We start from the raw sequence: 24,210 nt of genomic DNA, 5'->3' as shown, positions 1-24,210 counted from the left end.
TTTGGTGGGTGGATCACCCCGTAATTCCAAGTATATTGAGAGAAAAGCTTAGTAACATTAGACCTAAAGCTTATGTAAAGTTATGAACGTAACTTGCGACAACTTTTGTCGACTTTTATTTCATAACTCGTTTGACTTCAAAACTTAACACATGACTATAATAGGTCTAAAATACCTCATAACATCACCTCCTTATCATGTTAATCATCGTAGTTTTACCCTAAATTTACGGGTTATAATATTACCAACTTGCCGACTTTTGACGAAACTTATCTTCTTCGATTTGTTTAGCTTCTAAACCTTCCAACCCTCTTGGTGCTTGTAGTTTATGATCTTAAATATTTGTAACCTCAAATATAGCATGATTAACTTATATTATGTGCTTTCAAAGATGATCTCATTTTCAAGCTTACATCAATTGATTTACGATGTACTCTTACATACAGAAACATGGGGTGTAACAGTTAATGTGCGGCACTTGCAGTTCCATTGAACCACAAGCCAGTCTATAGTTAATATGATCATATGCACAAGATCATATGTTTGAACGAAATAAAAAAGTTTAATGTAAAATTTTCACTAGTCAAGGAGATTTAATAAGGGTGTACATTTGGCCAGTTCCCTCAATTTTAAATTAATTGGGTTCGATTCGATCCATTTTTCAATTAATTGGTTCACTTTACAAAGTCTTTTGGTGCATAAATACGCACGTGATAACCAAATTAAAAATGTTTGGCCCTTTCCAGAACAAAATAACATTAAAGATGGTTGACTGAGGTGAAAATAGACAAGTTTTGATGTCATTCAACATGGAATTGGTTGAAACAAAGGAAAAGAAAAATTATTAAAAGCATATTGAAATTTCAAAATTCAAGATGTTAGAAAAGGAAAACAGAAACAAATCTACTTTTATAATTTATATAACTAATAAATGGAACTGTATATAGAGAGAAAATACAAAGATGAAAATGAGAAATTTAGAAAAATAGAAGAAACTAAAAATTTGGAAAGAGGGATCAAGGAAAAGTAAGATTGGCCTTGCTAAAAATTGCGTCAAGTGAGGGTCGATCTTGTGACTTAGGCCTGACAGTTGGCACCTTTACCATGGCACCCAGTATAATTTTGTAGCTGAGCTTCAACCTTGACTAGATTAGCGTAGTCTTTAGGTATGTCTGGTATGAAGGAAAACCAAACTTGGGGTATTCACTCTTGCACGTATTAGTATAACAACCTTCATGCGAGATGCGACCCTTAATTAATCCTTGACTTGAACATAATGCTCACCCTAAGTATGACTTCATTGACACTCTTAGGACAAACAAAGTAACATATTTGGGTGGTTGTAGTCTTGTAAGTTTTCTGATTCTCCTCTTGAGCCCAATACCCCGCAGGTTGCCTATGCAACTGAACGCCAAAATTAAGCATTCAGCTTCAAAGGTGCCAAAGTGCCGAAGGAAGATGTTGCATAAAAAAGGAGCATATTGAACTTATGCATTCAGAAAACGAGAAAACATTACATGAGAGCATCTAATTGTCATCAAAATAATGGGAGTTTTGGAGTACACGATAAGGGGAAATATGTTTATTGCTCCTGATATAGGTACCAACATTATAATTAAGTGCATGCCATATGTGTATTTAATCTTGTACATGATTTATCACTTAACTATGGTTAATTCATATGTGTTCTTGTCTCAATTTGTCATTTAATCTTGGTTGATTAACATGATATGTATCATGCATTTGGCGTGCAATACATCTTTTTCTTTGTTAAGATCATTGCAAGTGTTAGATGAGATCGACATGAAAGGGGAAGTATTATCGGAGCTGATTTATATATTTTTTTAAGTAAAACTAATGTATTAACCATTAAAATAATTGATGCCTTTTCTGTAACGATCCGACCAATCGTTTTGTATATATGAGTCTCGATTCCCCTTTTTGATGCTTCACACATATGTATGTTGGATTTTATGACTTGTGGAGTTTGTTAGTTTCGTTCCGAAAAGGTTTTGGATTGATTTGGACCATTTGGTTCTTGGTTTAGAACCCTAAGTTAGAAAAATTGACCAAAGTTTGGCTTTTGTAAAAACGACCTCAGAACAGTCTTTTGATGGCTCTGATAGGTTCGTATCGTGATTTTAGACTTGGGTGTATGCCCGAAATCAAATTCGGAGGTCCCTAGGTTGATTTGACTTATTTTTCTAAAAGTTGGCAATTTGAAGTTTAGAAGATTTTTCAAGTTTGATCATAGGTTGACTTTTTGGCTATCGGGTTTAGAATTTGGTTTTGGGACTTGGAATATGTCCATTTTGCTATTTGGAACATGTCTTAAAAATTTGGTGTCATTTACAGTTGATTTGATAGGATTCAGATGCTTGGTTGCAATTCTTGAAGTTCTTGTGTTTTCATTTGAAATTTATTTTGATGTCCGATTTGTAGTTCTAGATGTTATTTTTGTATTTTGATCACGCGAGTGCGTTCATATGATGTTTTTAAACTTGTGTAGGTATTTGGTTTGGAGCCCCAAGCGTTTGGGTTAGTTTTTGACGCATTTCAGAATGGTTTTGAACTGAATTTGTACTGTTGGTGTGCTGATGCCTCAGGAGACGCAATTGCGAACACCAACATCACAATTGCGATCTTAACAGGCGGTATCAGGTGTCACATTTGCGATGCCCGATTCGCAATAGCGAGTAGTACTTGGGCAGGGTAGGATCGCATTTGCGATAATTGTATTGCATTTGCAATGGGGAAAGGCTTCGCAAATGCGAAGCCAATGTTGCATTTGCGATTTCCCACTTAGAATGTCAGTAGCCGCAATTGCGAGACTTTCTTTGCAGTTGCGAACCCAGTGTCACAATTGCGACATCTGCAACTGAGCAAAAGGTTGGAAAGTCGGAATTTCATCTCATTTTCTCTCATTTTAGAATCCTAGACTCGGTAAGAGGTTATCTAAACAGGGGATTTTCATCTACAATCATTGGGTAAGTGATTCTAATTAATTTCAACTATATTTCATGATTATATCTTAGATTTAACATCAAATTTATGAGAATCAAAGAGAAAATTTGGGAATTTCTGTCAATGTTTTAAAAAATAAAAATTTGGGGTTTGAGAGTCGATTTGGACTCGGATTTGAAAATAAAACACACATATAGACTCGTGGGGTTATGGGTAGTCGGAATCTATCCTTGGACTTAGTTTTTGATCGAGCGAGCTCGGGGTTGACTTTTGGAGAATTGTGTAAAGATCATAGCTTTATCTATCGTAATTGGTTTCCCTTTGCATTTTCTAATGAAATTAAGTTATTTTGTGTTAGATTTGAGCCGTGTGGAGACGAATTTTAGGACGAAGGCTATTTTTGAGGGTTGATTTGGCCTAGTTGAGGTAAGTATTTTGTCTAACTTTATGTGGGGGAACTACCCCTTAAGACTTGGATTGATTGTGTTATTTGTATTATGTGAAAGATGTGTACACGAGGTGACGAGTGTGTACACAGGCTATATGTGATATTTTGACCGACTTAGACATTTAGACTTCTTCCATGCATTTAATTGAGTTTGTCATAATATATTATATCTTTCATTGTATAATTTACTCTCACATGCTCTATTTGATGGTGTTAGCAGTTGTTCTATCTTTTATTGTTATGTTGCTCTTACATGCTTTAGGTGACGTTATTACCTCCCTTATTATCTTGTTACCTTTCTTATTGTTGAATTACTCTTACTTGAAGTTTTTATTTCGTGGGATTATCTCGTTGTTGGGTTATTGATGTTGAAGTTGCGAAAGCTATTATCACATTGAGATTGAAGTTGTTGATTGTTGAGTATTTCTCAATTTATTTTATTATTGTTGAGATTCTTTTTCATATTGTGGTTGAGCTTTGGACTATATAATATGATAACATTGGTATTGTTAATTTTATTGTGACGACATATATGCACAAGCGGTGCGAGTTGTTATTGTATTGTGATATTGATGCGCATGCAATAAGGATAGAGGTTGATGTGCATGAGACGACATAATGTGAAATTGATATGCGTGTTGCTAGTAAGGGAATTACTTATAGCAACACGGCGATATAAGCGGGCTAAAGCACGTGTAGCCATTTTGGGAAAAATATTTCCAAAATATATAAATATAAGACTCACGCGGAGATATAAAAAAAGATTGTGATTGAAGTTGTGAAATGTGAAAATGAGGTGTGGTAATTCGGTTATGATTCGTGTTGTAGATTCCATGTTAAAAAGGCTTGTTCATTGAACAATTATTGTTATTTTCTTCATTGTCTTACTTGTATTTATCTGTATTTGATTACTCGTTGTTCTCATCATGTGTTCACTTCTCATTGCCTTTTTTGACTTAAATTATGTTATTAGTCTACATTAATGTATTGTTTTGTTATCATTCATTTCCTCGTTTTCCGGTATTGGTCTATATTATATTCTGTTTAGTTTATCTTGTCCTAGTAGGTGTCCTAACCTGGCCTCTCACTACTCTGCCGGGGTTAGACTTGATACTTACTAGATACTATTGTAGTGTACTCATGCTACGCTTCTGCATATTTTTATGCAGATCCAGGTACTTCAGCTCAGGCTATGCACTAGTGATTTGACCAGATATTCTGGAGTCTTCAAGGTACACCTGCTTGGTGCTCGCAAGCCTCGAAGTCACCTTCTGTCCTTACTTTTATTATTGTTATCCTCTATTCAGACAGTGTTGTATTAAAGATTATTAGTATATTATTGTAGAGCTTATAACTTAGTTCCACCGGTTTTGGAGATTTTGTTACCGATGCCCCGTTTTTGAGTTATTATGAGTTTTATCGATTTATCTTATTATCTTAGCGTGTTATTTTTGTTAAGCTATCAATGAATGCTAGGATTACCTAGTCTTAGAGACTAGGAGCTATAACAATATTCTAAGATGGGAAATTGGGGTCGTGACAAGTTGGTATCAGAGCTTCAGGTTCATAGGTGTTATGAGTCATAAATAAGTTTAGTAGAATCTTGTAGATCGGTACGGATGCGTCTGTACTTATATTTGAGAGGCTATAGAACTGTTAGGAAATTCCACTTCTTTGTCTTTCTATTCTCTCATAGATGGTAAGGAATGTACTGTTGGATCATATGGTTAGACACCCATGCCCTCTACTAGAGCCGCGCGAGGCCAAGGGCCAAGGTAGAGGCCGAGTAGGGGCACGTGCTACAGCCAGAGCACCTACTCGAGTAGTAATCGAGGAGCCACCAGTAGATCCAATTAGAGTACAGGCACTCGAGGCGCCTGTTACTGCCGGTGAACTTTAGGAGACCCTAGCACAATTCTTGAGCATGTTCGGCACTCTAGCTCAGGCAAGATTGATTCCCCTTGCACCAGCCACATCTTAGGCTAGGGGAGGAGCTCAGACTCCACCGGCCCTTACTCCAGAGTAGCGGGTCCACATTGATCAAGTCCCAGGTGTCATGCCAGCACAACCCGCCATTCCTGTTCAACCTGAGGTTAGGCCGGAGGCATCTAAGGAGAAGTAGAGAAGACTTGAGAGGTTCAAGAAGTATGATCCTCCTACTTTCAATGGCACATCTACTGAGGATGCATGAGGTTTTCTAGTGAAGTGCCATAGTATTCTTCGTACTATGGATATTTTGGAGGTGAGCGAGGTTGCTTTTTCTGCATTTCAGCTATCGGGAGCAATGTAACAGTGGTGGCAGGCTTACGAGGAGGGTAGGCTGGCAGATGCTGACCCACTCACTTAGGCTCAATTTTCAGAGATGTTCTTGAGAGAGTTTGTTCCCCAAACCCTTCATGATGCATGGTGCACCGAGTTTGAGCTGTTGCACTAGGGGACAATGTCGGTGTCAGAGTATGCTGTCAGATTCAGTGAGTTGTCCTAACATGCACCGGCCTTGGTTTCTACAATCCCAGAGCGAGTCCATAAATCATCGAGGGGATTAGTTATGGTCTTAGATTCGACATGGCTCGAGAGTTAGAGACAGATACTCCATTTCAGTAGGTGGTAGAGATGGCGTAGAGGCTGAAAGGTATGCGGGGCCGAAAAATAGAGGACATAGAGTCCAAGAGGCCTCGAGATACTAAAGGATTTAGTAGTGGCCACACTGTAGTTTCAGCCCGACATGGTAAGGGATATGTGAGATGACCAGTTCATTCATCACTTCCAGCTTCTAGGGGTGCTCCGGCTACTCCGAGGTCTCAGGTTACCCATTTTGCTCAGCCACTGTCTAATGCACCTCCTACATAGGGTGCCTTCAGCGGTCAGTCCAGCTAACCAAGCCATAGTTAGTTTCAGAAGCCATACCCACAAATGGCTTGTTTTGAGTGTGGTGATACCAGACATATGGTAAGGTACTGCCCCAAACTCAGGAGGGTGGCACCTCCACAGACTGCACAGGCTCCACGGATTCCAAAGGGTCCACAGGGTTCATAGCCATGGTTACTGCTCCAGTTGCCGCTCCACCTACCCCACTAGCTAGGGGTGGAGGTCAGGTGGTAGAGGTCACCCTAGAGAGGGAGGCCATGCTTGTTTCTATGCTTTTCCTAGTAGGACAAAGGCGGTTGCATCGGATGTGGTCATCACTGGTGTGGTTCCGATCTGTCATAGGGATGCATCAGTCTTATTTGATTCGGGATCCACTTATTCCTATGTGTCATCTTACTTTGCTCCGTATTCTGATATATCTCATGATTCTTTAAGTTTTCCTCTCTATGTGTCCACGCCTATGGGAGATTATGTTATTGTGGACCATTTTATCAGTCGTGTTTAGTTCTTATTGGTGGTTTTGAGACCAGAGTTAATATATTCTTAGTCAATATGGTAGACTTTGATGTGATCTTGGGCATGAACTGGTTATCGCACTATCATGCTATTTTGGATTGTCACGCCAAGTCTATGACATTGGTTATTCTAGGTTTTCCGTGGTTGGAGTGAAGGGGTAAATTGAATTATATTCCTAGCAGAGTTGTGCCCTTTTTTAAGGCACATCGGATGGTTGAGAAGGAGTGTGAAGCATATCTAGCCTTTATGAGGGATGTCAGTTCTGATACTCCTACCGTTGAGTTAGTCCCTGTAATAAGAGATTCCCCAGATGCGTTCCTAGCATCCCTATTGGGCATGCCGCCCGATAGGGATATGATTTTGATATTGACATTGTGCCGAGCACTCAGCCCATTTTCATTCCACCATATCGTATGTCACTAGTGGAGTTAAAGGAGTTAAAGGAGCAACTACAGGAGTTGCTTCATAAGGGTTTTATTTGGCCGAGTGTACCGCCTTGGGGTGCTCCGGATTCATTTGTGAAGAAGAAGGATGATACTACGCAGATGTGTATTGGTTATAGGCAGTTGAACAAGGTTACAGTGAATAAAATATACCCATTACCGAGCATTGATGACTGGTTTGATCAGCTTTAGGGTGCTAGAGTGTTCTCGAATACTGTGTAAGGGTATCATCAACTGAAGATTCGAGATCTGAATATTCCGAAGACTGCTTTCATGACTCGGTACGATCACTACGAGTTTGTAGTGATATCATCTGGGCTGACAAATGCCTTGACAACATTTATGCACTTGACGAATAGTGTATTCTAGCCATATCTTGACTCATTCGTCATCGTATTTATTTACGACATCTTGGTATATTCTCGCAACCGGGATGTTACACCCCGTACTTCAGACATCACTGTCATTATAAGATTATCTAATGTAAGATCAAAAAGGATGAAATCTTTTTACAAGGATAAGGAAGGTTTATCAAAGTCTTAAGTAAGTTAAGATGAATAAGTCTTGGAAAAAAACAAAATGAGATAATGGATACATAAAATTGAGCTGCTTGCTTACTGAGATACTTGCTTGAGCTACTTGCTTACCCATACTACTAGCTTGAGCTAATAAACACATGTCATGATTATTAAACGAGGACAAGACACATGTACAAGTGAATAAGGGCAACATGTGATACCTATTATGTAACCAAGCAAGTGACAAGTAGGTGTGTCACCTACTTGCAAAAAGGGAAGGCCCAAATTAGTCCACCTAAATGGACATGTGTAGCTTAGCCAAGAGGGCCATTTTAGGGGCTGAATCAAGACACCTCTCCTCCTAATATCCAAGCAGTAGAAACATAAAGAGAGCCACGAAATTCTCTCCCAAATTTATCTATTCCAAACCCTCGAGAAGTTGCCGATAATCTTCTTCTTCTTTAAATTCAAGTTAAAAGGTAATCTCCAATCTTGAAGGATCTGAAGTAAAGCAAGTCAATGGTCATCTAGGTAAAGATATTACCATTGATTCATCCCTACAAGATCTGATCTATGTAAGGATATCATCTCTTCTTCATTTATTTGAGTTTATCTAAGTTCTAGTTAGGTTGTTTGGTGAAAGACTTGCGAAGTAGGGGTTGAAATTTGAGTTGAAGTTGTTGAGGTATTATGAACTATTTGGAGTAGTTTCATGTTATTATATGGCTGTCACATGTGAATATTGGCTTGTACATGTTCTTTTTAAGCTTATTGGTACCTTAACTAAGTTGTGAGAGTAAGAATTGATGAAGTAATAATCTGAAAATCAATTTTGATTTGCTGCAATTTGTGCACTACTATGAGTTCGTTTTTATGTGGTGTTGTGGATTAAAAATCATTATGTATATCCTGAGTATATTGTGGTTGTCATTATTGAAGTGTATTCAAGTTCTATCTAAATTTTAGGAATGGAAAAGTGCAAAGTAGCGCTAGGTTGTTGTGTGAGATTGTGTGGACTGTTTTGGTGATGTGTTGCAATGAATTTTATGGTGGGATATTGATGAAATATGTTTGTTGACATTCCTGGAATGTTGGTCTTGTTGTTTGATTTGAGGAAAGGAAAAAGAATAAGAGGAGGTGCTGTCTAATTACTCGTAGACGAGATAGTCACTAGTTTATGCTGAATTCTAGCTTCCATAAGCTTAACAATGCTTCTATATCGTTGTTGTAGATTGAATTGCCAATAGGTTGAAACAACGCCATGAGTTTAAGTAAATGACAAAGGTATGTTAAGTCTATACCTTCTTTCCTTTAGGTATGATCTATATGATACAAACGAAATGAGTAAACACGCAACTTTTACAAATGACTATATTCTTAGAAGTACTAGGGGTGCCTATGTTCTTGATTCCCCATGTGTCGTATTATTATATCGTCCATGGGTCTTAGAAAATACTTAAGTTGATAAAGTTTATTTCATGATATTAACCGATGGCATATTGATCTTATTATATTTCGAGAGATCTTACTGACTTATTTCCTTATGCATTGCATTTATTTATATATATACACTGACCTATGATCGGATTAGCTAGTATACTTTGATGATTTCGCCCACCGAGGACGAGATGATATGATGGGATGCCCTTAGAGGCTTGATGATGTTATGTATGCATATACCTATGCATGGTATGATATTTATATGCATATGCATGACATTATAAATGTTTCATGATTCACAGAGCTGTTCAGACTTACAAGTTGAGTCCTTTACTCCATGTTTCTTTCACGTCTTTATATACTGCTTTTCACGACTTACATACTCGGTACATTATTCGTACTAACATCCCTTTTTCCTAGGGACGTTGTGTTTCATGCCCGCAGGTCCCGATAGACAGGTTGACAGTCCTCCTAGTAGGATATCAGCTCAGCAGAAGGTGTTGACGCACTCCATTTGCTCCAGAGTTGCCTATTTTGTCAGAATGCTTTGGACATGTATTGATTGGTATGGTGGGGCCCTGTCCCAATTTTTATGATATTTATGTACCCTTAGAGGTTTGTAGATAGATGCCATGTATATGGATGATTGTATGGCCTTGTCGGCCTATTTTTTGTATGTACAAGTGATCATTTTGGTCTTATAGGCTCGTATATCACATATATAAGTTTTTATTCCATGTTGGATCGTCCTATGTCGAGTATTTCCTTATGTTGTATTTTGGTTATATCATGACGACCCTTCTGGCCCATTTACCCATGATGGTATGATGAGAAATAAACGTTACGTTGGTACTCAACTGGATAAGACACTGGGTGCCTGTCGCGGCCCATCAGTTTGGGTCGTGACACAGGAGGATCATGAAAAACATCCAAGGATCGTGCTCCAGTCCTTTAGGGAGAAGAAGTTATACGCAAAATTTTCCAAGTGTGAGTTCTGGCTTGATTCACTGTTGTTTTTGGGTCATGTGGTATCTAGTGAGGGGATCAAGGTAGATCCAAAAAATATTGAGGGAGTTGAGAGTTGGCCCAGACTGTCTTTATCTATCGAGATTCGGAGTTTCCTTGGGTTTATCTAATATTATCATTGTTTCATAGAGGGTTTCTCATCCATTGCCGCACCTTTGAGTAGATTGACCCAGAAGGGTGCTCCTTTCAGATGGTCCGAGGAGTGTGAGGAAAGCTTTCAAAAGCTCAACATTGCATTGACTATAGCCCCAGTGGTGGTGTTGCCTAAGGGTTCAAGGTCTTACAATGTGTATTGTGATGCATCACGTATTGGTATTGGCGCGGTGTTGATGAAAGACGGTAGGGTGATTGCCTATGTATATTGGTAGTTGAAGGTCCATGAGAAGAATTACCCAATTCACGACATGGAATTTGTAGTTATTGTTCATGCATTAAAGTTATGGAGGCACTATCTGTATGGTGTGCCATGTGAGGTCTATACTGACCACCAGAGTCTCCAATATCTGTTCAAGCATAAGGACCTTAATTTGCAGCAGCGGATGGTTGGAGTAGCTGAAATACTATGATATCACTGTCCTGTATCATCCTGGAAAGGCCAATATGGTGGCCGATGCCCTGAGTAGAAAGGTGGAGAGTATAGACAGTTTGACATACTTACCGGCAACAGAGAGGCCACTAACTATGGATGTTCAGGCTTTGGCCAATCAATTTGTGAGACTGGATGTTTCGGAGCCCAGTCGGGTTCTTAATTGTGTAATTTCTCGGTCTTCTTTGTATGAGCGCATTAGAGAGCATTAGTATGACGATGCCTATTTACATGTCTTTAAGGAAATAATACAATACGATGATGCCAAGGAGGTTTCTATCGGAGACGACAAGGTGTTGTGGATGTAGGACCAAATAAGTATTCCCAATGTGGATGGGTTGTGTGAGTTGATACTTGAGGAGGCACACAGTTCGCGATAATCCATTCATCCGGGTGCCTGTAAGATGTACCTGGATTTGAGATAACACTATTGGCGGAGAAGAATGAAGAAAGATTTAGTGGAGTATGTGAATCGGTGCTTGAACTGTCAGCAGGTAAAGTACGAGCATCAGAGGCCGGGCGGTTTACTTCATAGACTTGAGATTCTCGAGTGGAAGTTGGAGTGTATTACCATGGATTTCATTGTTGGGCTCCCAAGGACTTTGAAGAAATTTGACGTAGTATGGGTTATTGCGGATAGGCTGACCCTGTCTACACATTTCATTCCAGTGGTGACCATATATTCTTCAGAGTAGCTGGCTCAGATCTATATTCGTGCGATTGTTTGTCTCTATGGAGAGCCATACAATGTAAATTAGGCATAGGGGTTGATTTAAGTACAACATTCCACCCCTAGACGGACGGGCAGTCCGAGAACACCATTCAGATCTTGGAGGATATGATACGTGCTTGTGTTATAGATTTTAGGGGTTTATGGGATCAGTTCCTACAATTTGTAGAGTTCGCCTAGAACAAAAACTACCAATCGAGCATTCAGATAGCTCCTTATGAGGCCCTATATGGGAGGCGGTGTCATTCTCCAGTTGGTTGGTTTGCGTTGGGAGAGGCTAGGTTGTTAGGCACTAATTTTGTTGGGGATTCCTTGGAGAATGTCAAGTTAATTCAGGATAGGCTTCATACAACCTAGTATAGGCAGAAGAGTTATATTGATTGGAAGGTTCGTAATATAGTACTTAGGGTGGGAGAAAGGGTTTTCCTGCAGGTTTCAACCATGAAGAGTGTGATGATGTTCGGGAAGAAGGGCAAATAGAGCCCTAACAAATTGGTCCTTTTGAGATCCTTGAGAGAGTTGGTGAGGTGGCCTACACGCTTGCATTGCTACCCAGCTATCAGCAGTTCACTCGGTGTTCCATGTTTTCATGATATGGAAGTATTATGGTGATCCATCCCATGTATTAGATTTCAGCTCAGTCCAATTGGACAAGGATTTGACTTATGTTGAGGAGCCGGTGGCAATCTTAGACAGACATGTCCAAAAGTTGAGGTCAAAGAATATTGCTTCAGTGAAAGTTCAATGAAGGGGCCATCCAGTCGAGGAGGTGACTTGGGAGATCAAGCACGACATGCATAGTCGTTATCTTCACCTTTTTGTCACTTCAAATAATGCATGTTCGAGGACGAACGTTTCTTTTTAGAGGGAGAGAATGTAACAACCCGACTAGTCATTTTGTGTATATGAGCCCTGATTCTCACTTTTTGATGCTTCATACATGTGCATTTGGGGTTTTATGACTTGCGGGGTTGGTTAATTTCATTTCGGGAAGGTTTTAGATTGATTTGAACCCTTTGGTTCTTGTATTAGAAGCTTAAGTAAGTATTGATAAAAGTTTGACTTTTATGAAAATGACCCTAGAACAGTATTTTAATGGCTCCGATAGGTTCGTATCATGATTTTGGACTTGGGCGTATGCCCATAATCGAATTCGGAGGTCCCTAGGTTGATTTGACTTTTTTTCATTGAAAGTTAGCAATTTGAGGTTTAGAAATTTTTCCAAGTTTGACCGTAGGTTGAATTTTTGGCTATTTGGTTTGGAAATTGTTTTTGGGACTTGAAATAGGTCCATTTTGCTATTTGGAACTTGTCTACAAAAGTTCATGTCATTTGGAGTTGATTTGTTAGGATTCAAACGCTGGTTGCAATTCTAGAGGTTGTTGAGTTTTTATTTGAAATTCATGCGTTTTGATGTCCGATTCATAGTTCTAGATGTTATTTTTGTGTTTTGATCGTGCGAGCAAGTTCGTATGATGTTTTTAGACTTGTGTGGGTATTTGAATAGGATCCCCAAGGGCTCGGGTGAGTTTCAGACGTGTTTCAAAATGGTTTTGAACTGAATCTGGACTACTGGTGTGCTGATGCTCCAGGTGTCGCAATTGCGAACACCAACATCGCAGTTGTGACCTTAGCAGGGGGTCTCAGGTGTCGCATTTGTGATGCCAGGGTTGCAATTGTGAAGCAGTACCTGGGCAGGGTAGGATCGCATTTGCGATAATTGTGTTGCTTTTGCGACTTCCCACTTAGAATGCCAGTAGCCGCAATTGCGAACCCAAGAGAAAATGAGATGAAAGACCGAATATCCAACCTTTTGTTTAGTTGCAGATATCGCAATTGTTCCATAATCATTGGATAAGTGATTCTAATCAATTTTCAACTATATTTTATGAGTATATCTTAGATTTAACATTAAATTTATGAGAATCAAAAAGGAAATTTGGGGACTTTTTTTCAAAATTTTGAAAAATATAAATTTGGTTCTGAGAGTAGATTTGGACTCAAATTTAAAAATAAAACACATATATAGACTCGTAGGGCTATGGGTAGTCAGAATTTATCCTTAGACTCGGGTTTTGACTGGGCAAGTCCGAGGTTGACTTTTGCAGAATTGTGTAAAGATCATAACTTTATCTTTTGTAATTGGGTTTCCTTGCATTGTTTGAATGATATTAATTCATTTTTTGTTAGATTTGAGCCGTGTGGAGGCGAATTTTAGGGGAAAAAACTATTTTCGAGGATTGATTTGGCCTAATTGAGGTAAGTGTCTTGTCTAACTTTGTGTGGGAGAACCACTTCTTAGGACTTAGGTTGATTGTGTCATTTATATTATGTGGAAGACGTGTACACGAGGTAAGAAGTGTGTACACGGGCTATATGTGATAGTTTGACCGGCTTTGAGTTTTAGACTTCTTCCACGCATTTAATTGAGTTTGTCATAACATGTTATATCTTTCATTGTATAATTTACTCTCACATGCTCTATTTGATGGTGTTAGCACTTGTTCTATCTTTTATTGTTATGTTGCTCTTACATGTTTTAGTTGAATTTATTACCTCTCTTATTGTTTTGTTGCCTCTCTTATTGTTGAATTACTCTAACTTGAAGTTATTATTTCATGAGATTATCTCGTTATTGGGTTATTGATGTTGAAGTTGCAAAAACAATTATCACATTGAGGTTGAAGTTATTGATTATTGAGATATCTTTCCTGGTTGAGTATTTCTCAATTCATTTTGTTATTGCTGAGATTCTTGTTCACATTGTGGTTGAGCCGTGAGCTATATATTGTGGTAGCATTAGTATTGTTAATTTTGGAAAGTTATGGCATATGGGCACATGTGGTACGAGTTATTATTGTGTTGTGATATTGATACGCATGCGGAGGTATAAGGATAGGGGTTGATGTGAATGCAACGACATAAAGTGGGATTTATGTGTGTATTGCTACTAAGAGAATTGATTGAAGCCACACAACGATATTATAGGGGATAAAGTGCATGTAGCTATTTCAGGAAAAATATTTTCAAAAATATCTAAATGTAAGGCTCACGCGGCGATATAAGGAAAGACTGTGATTAAAATTGTGAGATGTGAATATAAGGCGTGGTACCTCGGTTTGATTCTTGTTGTACATTCCATGTTAAAAAGGCCTGTTGGTTTGAATAGTTCTTGTTATTTTCTTTATTGTCTTACTTGTATTTGTCCATATTTGATTACTTGTTGTTCTCATCACGTGTTCACTTCTCGTTACCTTTTTTTGATTTAAATTATATTATTAGTCTATATTATTGCACTGTTTTGTTATCATTTATTTCCTCATTTTCCATTATTGGTCTATATTATACTCTGTTCAGTTTATCTTGTCCTAGTAGGTGTCCTAACCTAGCCTTGTCACTACTCTATCAAGGTTAGTCTTGATACTTACTAGGTACCGTTGTGGTGTACTCATGCTATGCTTCTGCATATTTTTGTGCAGGTCCAGGTACTTCAACTCAGGCTAGGCACCAGTGATTTGACCAGATATTCCGGAGACTTCAAGGTACACCTGCTTGGCGCTCGTAGGCCTCAGAGTCACCTTATGTCCTTACTTTTACTACTGTTTACCATCGATTCAGATAGTGTTGTATTAAAGATTCTTAGTATATTTCTGTATAGCTTATGATTCAGTTCCACTGGTTTTGGGGATTTTCTTACTGATGTTCCATTTTGGAGTTATTATGAGTTTTATCGATTTATCTTATTATCTTAGTTTATTATTTTTGTTAAGCTATTAATGAATGCTAGGCTTACCTAGTCTTAGATAAAATATGCCATCACGACATTCTAAGGTGGGAAATTGGGATCGTAAAATTTGTATTACATATATTTTAACCGTAGAACACTACTAGAAATTGGGAAAAACCGTCCAACACATACCGATCGAAGTTGGTCGAAAAGGAAAAACAACTGAAATCAGTCAACTTGAAAGAATCGGTCATAAAAGTCAAAGCAACAATTCAAAATGTTAATACAGACAAATATTGTTCGGTAATTGTGGCCCCAAAATATCTAAAAATTACTTTTGCTAACATGTTTGACAATACCGACCGAAGTCAATCGGAAAACTAGGTAATCTTTGACCAAGCATTGGTCAGACTTACTTGTGTTGTTTGAAAAAAAATTAATAAAATTTTTCTAGAATACCGACCGATATCGGTCGGTATTTTTAATGTGCCTTTTCCCGCCCAGTGCCAGTTATTTTTTATAACAAATATAATTTCTTAAATAAAACCGACCGATGTCGGTCGATATTAGTGGTCAAACATGGTCAACCTTTTATAGATTATTATTATTTATAATCTACATATATTATTTAGACACACGTATATATTATTGTTGTAAGTTTTGATATAGCACTGCATCTTATAACACGATACATTTTGTTTTCAAATGTGTTCTAGCATGTTGGATGCGATACTTAGACTCGATCGCTCACATATTAAAACTTAATATTTAATTTACTAAGGTCATCACTATGCCCGGGCGTATTGTTAGTTGAAATAAAAAATGATGCATGTTTTAGGTTAAATAAAGTGATAAAAAACATATTTTAGGTTTATCGAATATAATTGAATTTTCAATTAATCCACTAAGTATCTGAGCAAAGTACTGATTAGGTAATCGAGAATAAAACAACCAATCACATCATACACTAGAGCATCTAAGTATAAATAACTAAATAATACTAAGGCACTCAAAAGCTCGATAAATTAAATAAGTGAAGAGGAATAATTCTCGGACTAGGAAGAATATGTTGCGGACGACTATCATGTTAGTGTTTTCAAGTTCTCTCGACTTATATAGATTTATATTCTCAATTCTAACATTTTCATAATTTATGCAGATGGCCGGCAAGTGTCGAGGTAGGTCCAATAAGGATATGAGGTTGATGGATTCTAAGGATAGTAATACACCCTCACTTCCTTCTACTCCGCGCTTGCATTCCTCCGCTGCAAATGGCCGACAAAAATCTTCTATGCGCACATCTTTTCCACCGCATCCAAATACATATCCGACTACCTCCCATTCGCTCTCTTAACAATATTCTTACCATCCTCTTTCACAGGGCTATACCCTGATTTCTCCACATAATCCAGCATATACTTTCATTACTACACCAGGTCAACAGTCACATGGCCATGTAGTGATATGCCTGTCATCTAATCCATTTACTTCACCGCCAACTGGAACACAACACTCTAGATCATAGCCATCTGGATCGCAATAGGGGTCTTGTATAATTAACTATTTTGGGTCCGGTCTCCGAATCAGATTATTACTCGAGCTCATTTTAATCCTCAATTTGTCAATTCAAGCTGGCGACAGTGGCTCTTATGCTATTTTGGTCGTTGAGACCTTTTAGTATGTGGCCCGGAGGCTCGTTTTGGCTGGCGACAATGGCTCTTATGCTTTTTTCCGTGGGCTTTTTGTAGGCTTTGTTTTCCGTTCGTTAAGGTCTTTTGAAATAATTTTTCCTGACCCATCGTCGATTCAGGAAGAACCTTGATTTCAAGTCGTTATCAGCGATGTTCGAGCACCTCGGAAGGTTCATAGCTCGTAGGCTGAGTAGGTCGAAGCCTTATGATTTGGAGCCGACATGGTCGAAGATCGTTTTTGCCTGTTGAGGGAAGCATGTTTTAACCGGTTCTTTCGGAAGTATATTCAAAGTAGTGGCCTGCGATTTTGTTTAGCGACGGTCGGGCATCCCTAAGTCGCGTTAATTTGGCTGTATCAGCCGTTTTGACCGTAGTAATATGTGTTTGGCCGGAGCCATTTTTTGACCCCGAGTGATAGTTTAGGTGTCTACACCGAGGGTATACCCTTTCGGGATTCTTACAAATGCGACGTATAGCCTAAACTTTGGGATTTTGAGTTTCTTGCCTGTTGAGGTCTTATAGTTTGTCATGCTTATTGAGGTCTTACAGTTTGCATGCCTGTTGAGGTCTTACAGTTTCTCATGTCTGTTGAGGTCTTACAGTTTTTGTTGTAATGTAGAATAGATCTAGGTACGCTGAGTCTGCCCGCTTAGGGTCTTACAGTTTCAGGTTTTCCAGTGCATGGCAATTAATGACAGTCTCTGAGTCATCGAGTTTGTTTAGGCTCGAAGGCCACTTTTTGTGAGCTCAGAGTTGCCTTGTTGGGGCTTTATGAGCCCGGAGTTCCGACCCTGGGGTCGTGCGGGTGCCAAATTGTTGACGCTAAGTCTCCGAGTATTTCAGTATGCATTCGCTGGAGAGGTCCCTGCCGGGAGTATACTGAGATTTCCTTGTTTGACGTATGAGATGCTGAAAAGATATCCTTTTATTGCTTGGCGTAAACACACATCGTTTCATTGTTGTAAGCTCGGCCCGCGCGGGTGCGACTCCTCAGACCATTTGATCCGGTACATGATTTACTATTGAAACTCAGTCTGCCATTCCACGGTCCTTCCGAGGGGATGGTGCCCTTAAAAAAAGATCATCGCTCGTCGTTTGACTGCAAAAGAGGGCCTGTGATCTTGTCGTATCCTCATCTGGGGGTACGTTGCTCCGCTAATAACCTTGCTGGCGAGACCCTCTGTGACGACCCGACCAGTTGTCTCATGAATTACCGCTCTGTTTTCCCCATTTCAGCTTCTTTACACTTCGTTATTCGTGTTTTATGTGATCGGTTTGATTATTTCGAGTTCGGAGAGGATTTGGTAAGAAATGAGACACTTAGTCTCTTTTTAGAAGGCTAAAGTTGAAAAAATCAACCGGATGTTGACTTATGTGTTAGAAGGCTCAGAAGTGAGTTTCGATGGTTCGTTTAGCTTCGGAAGGTGATTTGTGACTTAGAAGCGCGATCAGAATGGGTTTTGGAGTTGTAGAGAAGATTTAGGCTTGAATTGGCGAAATTGATATTTTGGCAAATTCCGGTTGATAGGAGATATTTTGATATAGGGGTCGGAATGGAATTCCGAGAGTTGTAGTAGCTTCGTTATGTCATTTGGGATATGTGTGCAAAATTTTAGGTCATTCGAACGAGATTTGATAGACCTTTTGATCGAAAGCATAATTTAAGAGTTCTTGGAGTTCTTAGGATTGAATCATATGTTAAATTGGTGATTTGATGTTGTTGTAAGCATTCCGAAGTGTTGAACAAGTTTGAACGATGTCATGGGATGTGTTGGTATAATTAGTTTGAAGTTTCGGGGGTTCCGGGATGTTTTAGTGCGGTCCGCACAAAAATGAGTGTGCCCGCGGGGAGTGCTGTGCGGACCGCACAAAAGCGGGCGCGGGCGCGGTAGGTGTCGCGCGGACCACACAAAAGGGAGCGCGGCCGCGGTGAAGAACCTTCCCACTTGTCCAACTTCAGAAGCTCATATCTTTTAATCTACAAGGAATTTTGAGGTGATTCAAAAAACGAAAGTTGTAGCCCTTCGTGTCTAGTTTTCAGAAATGTAAGGATATTACAATTTGGACATATGTAGCGAAAGTTATGGCCAAAATACTAAAGCCTATCATGGCAGAGGAAGGCCTGTGTGGCCGCGATTGTTTTTGCGCGGACCGCACCGGCTTGTGCGGCCCGCGGAGGCTGAAATCTGAGGCGTACCCTATAAATACGAGGTTTTGGGCGATTTTTCGAAGGTTTTTCAAGAAATTCGTCGGGGTAAGTAATTTTAACTCATATTTGGCTAGAATATATGAATTTATTACAGAATTCATCATTTAATTCGTGATTTGGGATGAAATTTGGGAAGAAAATTGTGAAACCTTTCAAAAATGTAAAATGATGATTTGAAGCACCAAATGGTATCAGAATTGGATAATTTTGGTATGGTTAGACTCATGAGGGTATGAGGATTCTGAAAATGTAAATTTTACCCGATTCCGAGATGTGGGCCTGGGGCTCGGGTTTTGCTAATTTTGGGATTTTTGATATTTTTCGAATGTTTTCACTTGGGTTTTGTTCCCTTAGCATATTGTGACATATTCGTTCCGATTTTGGATAGATTCGACGCGCGTGGAGGCCAATTCGAGGGGCAAAGGCGTCGCGAGCTAGAGAATTAGCCAGTTCGAGGTGAGTAATGGTTGTAAATGATGTCCTGAGGGTTTGAAACCCCGGATTGCACATCGTAGTGCTATATTGAGGCAAGATACGCGTTGGATGATGAGCGTGAGGTCTTTTACTACTGGGGATTGTGAATTAGTCCGTCCCGATTGATGATTTTACCACGTATTTGACTGAAATTCATTTGTTATCATCATGATTTGGACTAATTGCCATATTTGGGCTTCGTGCCAACTATTTGAATCCTTCGGGGATTTTTATCACTGTTTCCTAACTGCTTGACTTATTATTTGAACTCAGTCCTGTTGATATCTACTGTTTTACAAACTCAGCCACTTTTACTCAGATTTGAAACTTAAATGATATTTCTACATCATGTTTTGGGCTGAGAACTACTGTTTTACTAATGCCCAAGGGGCTTGTGATGATTTTTGGACTAAGTGAGGCCGAGGGCCATATGTGAGGATATGCTGAGTGATATGAGGCAGAGGGCCTGAGATACTTTATATGCCACGAGGTGGCTTGAGTGATATGAGGCTGAGTGCCGAGTAATGTGAGGCCGAGTGCCGAGTGATGATGCCACGAGGTGGCTTGATATAGCACTTGGGCCGTATGGGGCCCCTCCGGAGTCTGCACATCCACAGTGAGCGCGGGTACCCATTATGATCTGAGAGTGAGCCCGAGGGGCTGATACTGTTCTGAGTGATTGATACTGAGCCCGAGGGGCTGATACTGTGCTGAGCGATTGATACTGTACCCGAGGGGCAGATTTCTACTTATTATTTACCTGTTAAATTACCTGTTTTACTTGTTTTAAAAAGGAATATCATTTGATTTCTTCACTGATTTACTGCTTTAAGTGATTTTACTGCTTGATATGGAATTACTTTGTGCCTTTACGTGTTTTCATACTTTCAGCCATTATTTATAATTATTACCCACTGAGTCGGAGTACTCACATTACTCCCTGCACCGTGTGTGTAGATTTAGGCATAGCAGAGTCCACACCTGAGCGCTGATTCCTTCCAGGCTAGGTAGTGATTTGAAGTTACGAGGTAGCTGTTGACGTTCACAGCCCCTTGTCTTTCTTATCCTCTATCATTTATGTTTTCTTCAGACTATTGTATCGGATTCCGTACTTTGTAGACCTATAGCAGATTCTGCAGTAGCTCATGACTTGTGACACCCCGGTTTGAGCTGTGTCGGGATGGTTTCCACTGTTGTTATCGTTAAGGTTTTCACAACCTATTGATATTATATTATGTTTATTACTGTTTATGATAATTAACTACTTAAAGAGGTGTCCCATTTTGGTCTGGCTGGCCTTATCTTCATGAGAGGCGCCATCACGACCGGGTTCGGGAATTGGGTCGTGACACCCTCTTCGGGGCGGAAGCCCGACCGAGGGAAAAAAGCGCGGCAGGTCCTGTTAAGGCCTTGGGATCTCTGGGTGGAGTTAGAACTTCTGAAGGTCCCAGCCGGTTTTCTGCATACAGGTTAGTGAAAAAATGACAAAGGAGTGAATCAGTTCTTCCTCACTGCGGGATATGTAGGCGATGTTTCAAGATTTGGTATGTTCCCGCCCTTTCGAGGTGTGAGCCCTAATACAGCCCTCCGCTGTGTTTAATCAGGCTTGGCCGAAGATATGGTTTGCTTACCTTTTGATCCTTACGAGGGTGGAGGCATTGATGCCAGCGATGCGCCATATGGTGAGGAATTTCCCCTCATCGTGTATTGCTCCCTATCGACTATTTTAATTCCGCCCCTTGCGTGTGATTTTATTCTTTTGGCGAAATGGGGCCGACGCTGTCTCCGATCGATGTGCCCGTGGTCATCTGAATAAGACGTCCGTGCCTTGCACCTTCTTTGATGGTACTGAGCTCGACATCCCAGATCGAGCTCCGATGGCCTGTATCGAGAGAATGGTCTTCCTGCCTGTTGTGGTGATCGTCGTTTGGAATCCGCCAAAAATTCGAGGTGCGGGAGCGATTTGGTTCGTTAGTCCGAACCACCCCATTGACTTTGGTCCGATATCGTTGGTATGCTTTATCGAACCACTTGAATTCATGAACACATGTTTTATTTGAAATAGATCAAATGGGGGAGAGGGTTATCAATACGTCAGTGTGAGACCGAGGTGGAGTCTCGGTGTACTTTTCTCTGGATGTAAGGGTGTCCTCTAGAATATATCCCTGGACCCGTTTTCCCTGGCGATGAACATTTTACTTTCCATTTTATGAGTCTTTGGAGGGTGTCGCCGCTCCTCCACTGTCGTGGTGATACATCGCGGCTTGTTTGCTTCGTTCTTCTTGGTTACCTTCCTCCCTTGGGGCTGGATTCAAGCCTGGTCGCTCGACAGTACTTGATGGTGATTTTTATTGAGTAGCACGACTGTTGTCCTCCTGAGCTGGTGGCCATTTTTCACCCCATGGCCGCGGGTGCCCTACGGTTCCCGCGCCAGGTTGTGGTTCCTCTGAAGGGGACTTGGTCGAATAGGTCTGAGTCGTTTGGCGTCCCTGATTTTGCTTATGGTGATCACGATGTTTGGTATAGCGATGCTGAAATCGTACTCCGCTAGGCGGGGTGCCCCTGCTAGCCATGCCTCGTCGAATTTGGCTCTGCTGAAGATTCCTCGAGGATGTTGCCCTCGAGCCATTTCCCGATCTTTGCAAGGTATATTGCATCTTGGGGAGTTCCTCCTATCTGTTATGCATGGATGTTACCTCTATCTGTTTAGCATTAGTTTCTTTGCCGGGAGTCTGCTTAGGTATACCGAGCCCGAGGAGGCTCCCGGATGGTCGTCCATGGCCCTGATTTGTGGCTGATGCTGGGTACGAACATCCGACCAGATCTCGGCTGGGTATCTGATCAAGTTTCGTTTGAAATGCCTTAAAGTCATTAAGCATGGTTCGTTTAGGCTTCAGGCGAAGGTCTGTGTTGCCCAGACATCAGAAATCGGGGGTGATCTCGTTCGTTCTATCAGGGAATGAGGCGCGACTTCCCGTGGCATTTCGTTATCCCTTTGTTTGGCCTCGGATGTGTCGGGCTCTCCCATTGCTACTTCGATGGCATCGGCGTGTGTCTCTGCAGAGGAATCTGCTGGTACGGTAAGCGAGTTTGTGAGGTCAGGTGCTAGGCTATGGCGTCACATCATGGTTCCTTTTGAGTGTGTTTCCCTGAACTTTTTCAATGAGATGGGCTCGAACTCATCATCTTGAAGGTCGCTGCCTATTTCCGCACACGTGTAAGCGGTGGTGCGCTCGTTGGGATCCGAGGTCCTGTCGTACTTAGGAAGTTCCGGCATTCTAGACTTCCATGAAATGGGTTTTGGGACCGTTTCCTCAGGGGACGACTGTTGCATTAACTTCCACGAACCTGACTCGATCCTCTTTGAGAGATCCCCAAGCATCTTTGCTATGGCAGGGTCTGTTACCGATCTGTTGTTGCTTAATCTCTCGGGTGTTCGTTCGGTGTGGGGAGCCGATTCCGGTGCTACAGCGCTGGGAGTTTGCGGATGGCTTTGCAACTGAGTGATGGCCAACTGTTATACCGACAACATTTTAAAAATATCGTAAAGACTAACTTTTTGTGTTTCCCGAGCCGGGGTTTGTTAGGCTTCCTGTCGGTCGATATGCTGTATGCTCCCATTGGTGTGCGAGGCTTCGTCGACCCGCTGTGCACCTTGCGAACCTGCGTGCGCTAGAATCGGCCCAGATGCATTATCGTGGTTCTGCAGCGTCGCGCCAACCACTGGAACAACCACACCATTTTCGTCATGATTTTCGAGGTAGTTATTCTCGACTCTGTTTACCGAGCCAGACATTTTGACCTGAAATCAAGAGATCTTTGGATAAGAAAAAGTGTGAAAGATAACGTGCGTTTGTGCAATGGAACCAACAAGAAAATAATCACTATTATTGTTAGCCCCACGGTGGGAGCCAAATTGTTTACCGTGAAAATGGTAACAACAATTAAATTTGTAAATGAGATTCTAAAAATACGTGATCTATTCTCGAGCTAGTTATTTAGAGCAGTTGATGCTAAGAATGCGAAGTTTAGCGATGAAATGCAAGCTAAAAATGGGGCGATAACCTAACCTAAAGGCTTACTGCCCGGGTTGTTTTACCAAGGGGATACAGGCTAAAAATGAGAGGTTGAACGAGCCGAGGAACCTGCTGCCCGAGTGTAGGATAGGTCGATGACGGGCCTCAGGGTCGACGCCTGGGTCGAGCTCGGGCTATCGGGGGCAGTTGGAAATGGGACAACAATTACGAATATAATTAAACAAGGCTCTTTATGGCCAATACCAAGAAATATAATGAAGAACAAGTAAAAAAGCGATAAATATTAAAGTGGCCTCGGGCCAGCAAGAACGAGCAAGTTAGAAAGAAAAGAGAGAGAGGGAGAGAGATATTATTACACTTGTGGAGAAATAGAGCAACATAGCCCTTTACAAGGATTATATAGGAGGGGAACTCGGCTATAGTACAACATGCATTAATGGTTAAGTATGGGGATGTGACGGCTAGACGCGATGCTTCGGCGTGGGCCCTGGATAGGTCGACTTTGTCAGACTTAGCCGCGTGCCTTGGGAGCT

The 24,210-nt window shown here is 40.6% G+C and overlaps 1 long non-coding RNA gene across 1 annotated transcript; it reads left to right on the top strand.

The window, feature by feature from the left end:
• Positions 1–1,385: 1,385 nt before the first annotated feature.
• On the top strand, positions 1,386–4,844 carry LOC104235627 (uncharacterized). Its single transcript, XR_713237.2, has 4 exons — positions 1,386–1,600; positions 2,510–2,538; positions 3,323–3,390; positions 4,582–4,844. It is a non-coding gene; the product is annotated as an uncharacterized lncRNA (long non-coding RNA).
• The last annotated feature ends 19,366 nt before the right edge of the window (positions 4,845–24,210 follow it).

This window comes from Nicotiana sylvestris, chromosome 2 (assembly GCF_000393655.2).
Source record: "Nicotiana sylvestris chromosome 2, ASM39365v2, whole genome shotgun sequence".
In the NCBI taxonomy this organism is placed as follows: domain Eukaryota; kingdom Viridiplantae; phylum Streptophyta; class Magnoliopsida; order Solanales; family Solanaceae; genus Nicotiana; species Nicotiana sylvestris.
The sequence above is the reverse complement of the archived record's forward strand: the minus strand, read 5'-3'. Positions and strand labels throughout refer to the sequence as shown.